The sequence below is a fragment of the Anser brachyrhynchus genome (genome assembly GCF_964034855.1).
Source record: "Anser brachyrhynchus genome assembly, chromosome: 2".
NCBI classification, from domain to species: Eukaryota; Metazoa; Chordata; class Aves; order Anseriformes; family Anatidae; genus Anser; species Anser brachyrhynchus.
Window position 1 is genome coordinate 159,884,204 of NC_137695.1, and position 7,162 is coordinate 159,891,365.

A 7,162-nucleotide genomic window follows, 5' to 3' on the forward strand; every position below is an offset into this window, starting at 1 on the left:
GATCTGCTAGAGTGTGAAGGGAAAGAATAAATATTTGACAAGTTTGTTTAACTTTTATTGGTCAGCAGGTGAAATAGAAAGCAAAACTTCTTTCCCTTTCATCCACTTTGAAAATCCAGAAAAGAAACTGAATTATTGCTTTGAATTCAGCTCATCTTGGAGCCAACCGAGCAGAAAAATGCTGCTCCTCAGCAGGAAGAAGAGAGCAATGCATGAACACAGGCCACAACAAGAAAGGAGAAAGGCTTTGAAATTAAAACAAATAAATGAGCAGTAAATAAATGACGCTGTTAAAGCAAAGTGCAGCTGAATAGAAAATCTACAAGTGAGAAATGGGCTGTAGGAAGTGGAAATGTGAGAAAGCATTTAAATAGATTAGGGAGAGGGAAGGTTAATAATAATAAACAAGATTAATATTTCACCCAGAACTGGAAAGAGAGAGGGAAAGAGCTGAGAATTATTGGTACAAAGCAAAATAAATCAAACCAAACAGATAAAGTTTGAGCAGGGAAATAATTAAAGACAGGCACGGGGAAGGTAAGAAAATGGGTTGGGAGGGAAGGATCGGTCCTTCACCACGTCCCCTATGATGGCATTACTTATCATGGTGCAAAGTGCACATGTTGTTGCGTGCGGACGCTGTTTAGGTATTAAACATAGCCCGTCAAGGTCTGAGGAGCATTTTCTAGAGCTCCACAAATCCCAGTTTAACCAGCTGCTGGGGTCGGACTGCGGGGTCTCCTGTGGAGCCTGGATGGAGAAGGCATCTAGGGCATCACCGGCCCCTATCCCCATGTCCCTGAAGGAGGAAATTACAAAAGCTATTGTCCTGTCCTGTCTACCAAGGTCTGGCCAGGTCCCAAAAGACAGTTTTCTTGCGTGCTGTTGGTATTGCAGTCACGCCCAGGGCCACTGCAAGGGCTCGGGGATGGGTGTCCCGTGTAACACAGAGCAGCCCAGTTTTTCAACTAAGGGAGAAGAAGGCTGGAAAAAAAAAAGGCAGGGAGAAGACAACTGGGGCAGTGGGGGGTGCAGATGGTGGCAGGAGACTTCGGGGAAGGTGGGAAGATGGAGAAGGTGTGAAAACTGCTTACCCAGGGACATCAAAAAACAGAGGAGGACAGCGGGGCGAAGCTTCCTGTAGGAAGGTGGGTGTAAACCTGGTGGGGTCAAGGAGGGTGTTAAAGAGTTAACAGAGCATGGGAATCTGAAGGAAGAAACTTTAACTCCCTTTGCGTTTGGCAGCGGTCAGCATGTCTGTTTGTGCCAGACCTTGGGAGCACATTGTGCAAGGCTTTTCCCCTTTTGTGTAACCAGTGTGAGACAAAGAGGGTTTTCAGCCCGTGATGGAGCAGCTATGTGGGACAAGCTGCCAAGCCCGGGGACTTTTTAATGTCAGCTCCCCCTTCTTCCTTCTGGAGGGTGGCCCCGATCATGGACAGCGGGGAGGAAATTCTCCCTTTCAGCTCGGGGATGTAAAAACTGCGGCCTCGGTGGGGGAAAAGAGAGACCATGGGACAAGAAGGGAAGGAACCGGCCATGAGTCGTGCTCCTGGTGTGCCTGAGTCACGCAGATGGAGCACAGGAGGCAAGAGGGACAGATCAGCCCCAGATAGCACCAGGCTGGTCTGGTCGTGCCCTCTCCTTCCTCCTTGGGAGGCCAGGGAGTGCTTCATCTGGGCAATGGGGTTACTGAAGGGGAGAAGATCATGAGAGCCCTAAACCCCAAGGAAAAAGGAAGGCCTGCATCTGAGATTGTGCCTTTTCTCTCTGTTGCAGGCTTCCTGTGCTCTTCTTCCCTTCCCTGAAGCACAGCTAGGACTCCATCTGACATGGTAGGCTCAAAACAGGACAGAGCTCCTCAAGGCAGCCTTGTGGCAGATGATGGAGGCTTCCAAACCTCCCGTAGGAAGCACAGGGCTGACCAAATCCACCACATCTGGCTGAAACACAAGGAGATCCAGGTAGATTTCCATCTCAGCGTGACAGCTGTGACCATCACAGAGGCCTTGCCTCATAAGGGGTGAGAACCTGCGCCCTTCAGGGCCACAGCTCCAACCAAGAAGGTACCAAATCCATCCTTCCACATCCCCTTAACCTCCAAGGTCCTAAGAGATAATTCAGCCCCATCAGCTTGGAGGCTCCTGGGGAGACACCAAACAACTTATCATGGGGTGAAGCACCCTGATTCACATCCCCATCGATGTCCTGGCTCAAGGGTCAGATCCCGACCAGCTCACCAAACAGGGCACAAGCCCAGCCCCAAGGCCACCCATGCCATCGGGTCGGACCATCAGCATGGCTTGGGCACACCCCAACCAGCTTTGTCGCATGTCCTGACATGGGATCGCTCCTGGTCACCGCCCTGTTTGCAGAGGGAAGAGGTTATAGATGTGAATCATCCTTCCTGGATCCAGGGTGAAGGTTCATTAGTCTGTGGTGGGGTTTCTGCAGCCAGGAGGGGGGATATTAGAGACCTGCAGGGCCTGAAGGAAGAAGGATGGTGAAGAAGGAGGGCTGGAAGGAAGAAGAGGCGAAAGAGAAAATCCCATTACCCTCTTAGGATACCCCCTAAGGAGTTAATGCCAGTCCTCTCCAAGGAGGACACCCACATTTGGGGAGAAATGACGCCCAACCGGTTACTGAAGTTGCCATTGTACCAGGGCTCTGTTGATAATTCCCAAATCTGTCATTGCCTTTTCCCTGAAGGTGGGAAATCTCCCCTCGTCCCAGGGCCAGCCCTGCTGATTCTCTTTCACGTGAACTGTCAAGGCGCTGGCACCAAAACGGGGCCATTCCCCGCAGCGTGTTCGTGCTGGTCCCAACAAGCAGTGCTTTGGTATTTCTTTGGAAGTTCTAGGATGTGATGAATGTCTGAACCATGCCAGTACAAATGCTAAGGAAAAGCTAACCAAAAGCTTTGCCACAGATCATTTTGGCTATCATCCGCAGGAAGAAAATGCATGATATCACAGCTTTCTTTCTGATTCCTGTGTCTTTTTGTCTTTTTTTTTTTTTTTTTTTTCCAACTGAAATTCCAGATCCTGGAGACACGTGGTGGTGTAGAGAGCAGATGTCTGGAGCTGCCAGGCCAGGGATATGAGAGAAACTCATCTGTGACACAGCTGGGGGAGCAGCTGGCCTTGAGAGAACCTTCGCAGCCATCCACAGGGACACCAAGAAAGTCTTAGCATATTTATCCATTTTGCTTCTGTAAGAAATATAATTTCCCTTATCTATCCATTATAAAGCCTCCCAGCATGCCACACACCCCCTCCTTCCCCAGAAGGCAAAGAAAGAGTCATGGTTTTCAAAATTGCTCTTTTTTTTTTTTTAATTTGCTTTAGGTTCTTGACTCATCCAATGCTTTTGAGTGATGGATATTTCAGGGCTGGAAATATCCTGTGCTGTGCAACCCGATAGCTAAAATTTCCAAGGTTAGGTGAGAGCTGAGAGTGAAATGAGAAAACCTCCTTTCTCTCTGGTGGAGGAAAAGCTGTGATGAGCTCCACAGACAACCCCACTTCTGTTCATTGCTTTTAGGGGCTCTGGGTCTGATTTTTTGTGGGCTGAGAGTTGAAAAACTCAGCACAGGTGTGGGAAGATCAGGATGCTCCGGTTTCTCCCCTGACTCGCTCCTGCTGACCCAGCCAGGAAGGACACCAAAACCCCAGCTGCATGGTGAGAACCAGGCGCTTTGGTTACGTCTAGAAACTCGTCACACCTTGGGTAACAACCAGGCTGAAACCTCCATGACCGCATCAGCAAAGGCAGCCGAGGAGGGCACAGAGAGCAGGGCTGACCCCGGAGGAGGAGAAGAGCCCACGGCAGGCAGAAGAGCTGCGGATGATGGAAACATCCCGGCTGAAACCACTCCAGCCCGATGGGTGTGTTCGGCAGGGCAGGGGAACAAACACAGGATATCTGGGAACATGATCGTGTTCCTCACAGGGCGAGCAAAAAGGGTATTTTCCCAGGAGGGCTAGCCAAAAACTCAAAGCTCTGTGTGTGTGTGTTCCAATATTGTTATTGTTGGGGAGAAATAAAGGCGTGGTTTTGCTGGTGGACGTTTGCACTGGTGGTCATACAGAGGGAAAAGCACCGATCTGCCCCCAGAGCACTCCTGGGCGTTGCAGATGCTTGAAACCACCCCCAGGCTTTGGCTCCTCTCCCCCCATCCCTGCTGCTCCAGGCTATGGTGAACTTCCTTGCCCTGATCGATCCCATCTGTTGGCAACAACCCCCTGCGAGCCCAGCTCACCAGCCACGCAGCACGAAGGCTTGAAAACCTCGCGGATACCCGCCTGGGAAGGGCATGGGAACCAAAAGCCACCCACACCAAGGCAGGGAGCAACACCAGGGTGGAAAAGCCGCCCTGGGTTTGCAGACACCCTTCTGCTTGCCAAGGAAAGGGCATAGCTGGCACAACTCGTCCCCATTTTGATTGCATGCACTGAGTTTTGGGGGTTGACCCATTCCCAGATTGAGAAATGCCCAAAATCTCTGGCACGGGAGAGTCGGTGCTTTTTGCTCCTCTGCCCATGGCAGCTTCGCTCTGCAACCCAAACGCGGCCACTAAGGGAAGCTGCTGCAGGAGCAGGGTGAGGGGAAGGAATCGGGATATCTGATCTGGGGAAAAGAGGCCCCACGAAGCTTTCCTTCCTCTGAAAGCCAGGGACAGAGCAGTGCCCTCCCATTTCTGAGCTGTAAACACAGTGCTTGGCGCCAGGCCCCGCTTCTGCTCACAGCTGCTCTCTCCTGCCTCCCTGCGTGGAGGAAAAAAAAAAAAAAAAAGTTTCCTGTAAAAAGGGGTTTGGGATGAAGGAAAAGCCAGCAGAAGTGGATCTGGAGTGGCTCGGAAATGGAGACCTGTTTGGCAGACAAAACCTCACCCCCTCATCCTCCAGGCTTGGCTTTCACAGCGGAGATGGAGGGTCCTGGCTGGCCCCCTGAAGTGCTCTGACAAGAAAAAATAGCTGCAAGCCTACTTCTGCACCAGAAAATAAATCAAGGACAGGGCACAGGCTCACAAAACTGCCCACCAGTGCACGCCAGAGGCCAAATTTTCACTTCCCAGACCCGGTGCAGGAGACAGCCCAGTCCCGATGGACTATTTGGGTACAGTCACCGAAGGTTTGGGGATGGAAAGGGGTTCGCCATCTGGGCACAGACATGCTATACCCCATGGCCTCAAGCCTGGAGACCAGCCCTGTCCTCTGTTGTTTACCAGCCTGGATGGAGCCAGGCTCCCTCCCTGTAGCTTTTAGTCTCAGGAGCTTGTTTTCACCCCATCAATTCTTCAAATCCCTGCCTTGGTGACGGTGGGTATTTTGGGAAGTGAAATTTGGTCGGACCCAGCAGTTCTCCAGCCTGTGGGGCAGAGCCATCACCACCGACATCCAGCCCAGAAAACTTTGCACCACGCTGAGCATGGGCAAAGGAGACACAGAGCAGCCTGGGGAGGTTTTTAAGCTGCAGAGAGGGGACAAGGCACTGCCCTCCCTTCTCCCCACTGCTGCCATCCAGCTGGGAGCTGAGCAAGGAGCAGATGATCTGGTCTCCCAGCTTTTTTCAGGACATCTCCAGGTCTCTTCTTTGCTGTTCTGCCTGCTGTAGCATTTGCTCAGCATCCTTCCATCCCATGCCAGTGCTAGGGAGGAGGGCAGTGTGCCCACCAAGGAGAGAGGCAGCTCGGCAGCAGCATGCGGCCCTCCTGCTGCCTTTAGAGGCTTTCTGAGGACACGGGGCTCTGCATCTTCTTCTGGCACCAAGTTCATCCCTGGGGACCCAGCCCTGGCCCCATGGGTTCCCATTTGCACTGCCAGGATCCTCGTGCAATGAGGCCAAGGGGTCCCAAACGCTTTCAGATGAGCTCGAGCAGATGCCTCTGACCACGAGACTTGTGCCCCTGCTGACACCAGATCAGGTTTTGGCCAGAAACCAGCACACTGAGCAATGTCCACTCCCTCGCCTTCACCTCCGTGCCTATGTGGATCCATTGTAAAACCTCACGTGTGATGGAAAACAGGGGAGCGAGGTCCCTCTGCGCTCTGTGCATGCCCAGCTCCTAACAGAGCTGCTCACAAAAGCTCCTCGGCACCACAATGAGTCAAAGAACAGCATTTCTGGAGGAGGGAGCGATGTGGGAGCAGCCCCGGCTTTGCCACAACAGGTTTCTGCATTGCATTGCAGGGAGGATGAGTGTTCACACCGGCTTCAGCAACACGGCACTGCAGGGGATGGGGGGAGGCAGGAGCATCGGTGGCACCAGGTGGGCACGGTGACCCTCCCTGGCCATGGGGTAAGGACATCCCTGGACCAGTTGGGGGAAACATCACCAAAATAGTGAGTGCTGAGAGCCAAAGAGCCCCCCAGCTCAGGGGGAGAAGCCCTGTGTTATCTCCATCAGAAACACGTGAATCAGAGATACCAAATGGCTTCCTGAGGTCAGATGCGGGCTTGAAGCCTCACCTGGACCATTCTCTCCCCTAAAACCTTCACGGATCTCTTCCCCTCTCTGGTTCCATGCAGCTGATGAAGGCAACGGGCAATGAGTTAAAGAGGGGGTAAAACCCATGACTGAGGGGGGGAAAAAAGGGGAATTTCCATTATTTGCTTGGTTGCCAGTGCCAGTCTTGTCTTTTGGCTGAGACCATTTATAAGAGGAATGGAAGGAGTTAGAGGGGGTTTGGCTTTAGAAGGGAGGGAATTTGTTAAAGGAGTCACTGCAAAAGGAAAACCAGCCATCCATAACAGGACAGAAAGGTGCAAACCAATCCAGTTTGATCCCCTCTCCCCTCCCCAGAGCAGGGGACCTTGCAGGTGCCAAGTAAATAAAATTCTCTTCATGCTTCCCAGGCCAACATCAGCCCAGCAATCCTGGGGACTCCCCAAAACGTCGCAGGCAGGGACGGAGATTTGCACCCCACTTCCAAGCAGCCCACGGCCGCAGGCTGTGAAACCTTTCAGAGCCTCATAGCAGCTTTGGGTTTCAGGTGCAGGAGCCCCCCTTCCAACACAGCCACCCCAAGAGCCGATAACGAGACGGAGATGAAGAATCCCGCGCCACCGAACCGAGGCACGTCCCAGGCTGCCGACGGCGTGGGAGCAGGCAGACGCTGGAGGCTTGCCAGGGCTGCTCACGCAGCCGTCCTTCCCTGGG

The 7,162-nt window shown here is 52.6% G+C and overlaps 1 long non-coding RNA gene across 1 annotated transcript; it reads left to right on the top strand.

The window, feature by feature from the left end:
* The first annotated feature begins 890 nt into the window (after positions 1 to 890).
* Positions 891 to 4,064, top strand: LOC308189249. Its single transcript, XR_013946203.1, has 3 exons — positions 891 to 1,148; positions 1,780 to 2,066; positions 3,042 to 4,064. It is a non-coding gene; the product is annotated as an uncharacterized lncRNA (long non-coding RNA).
* The last annotated feature ends 3,098 nt before the right edge of the window (positions 4,065 to 7,162 follow it).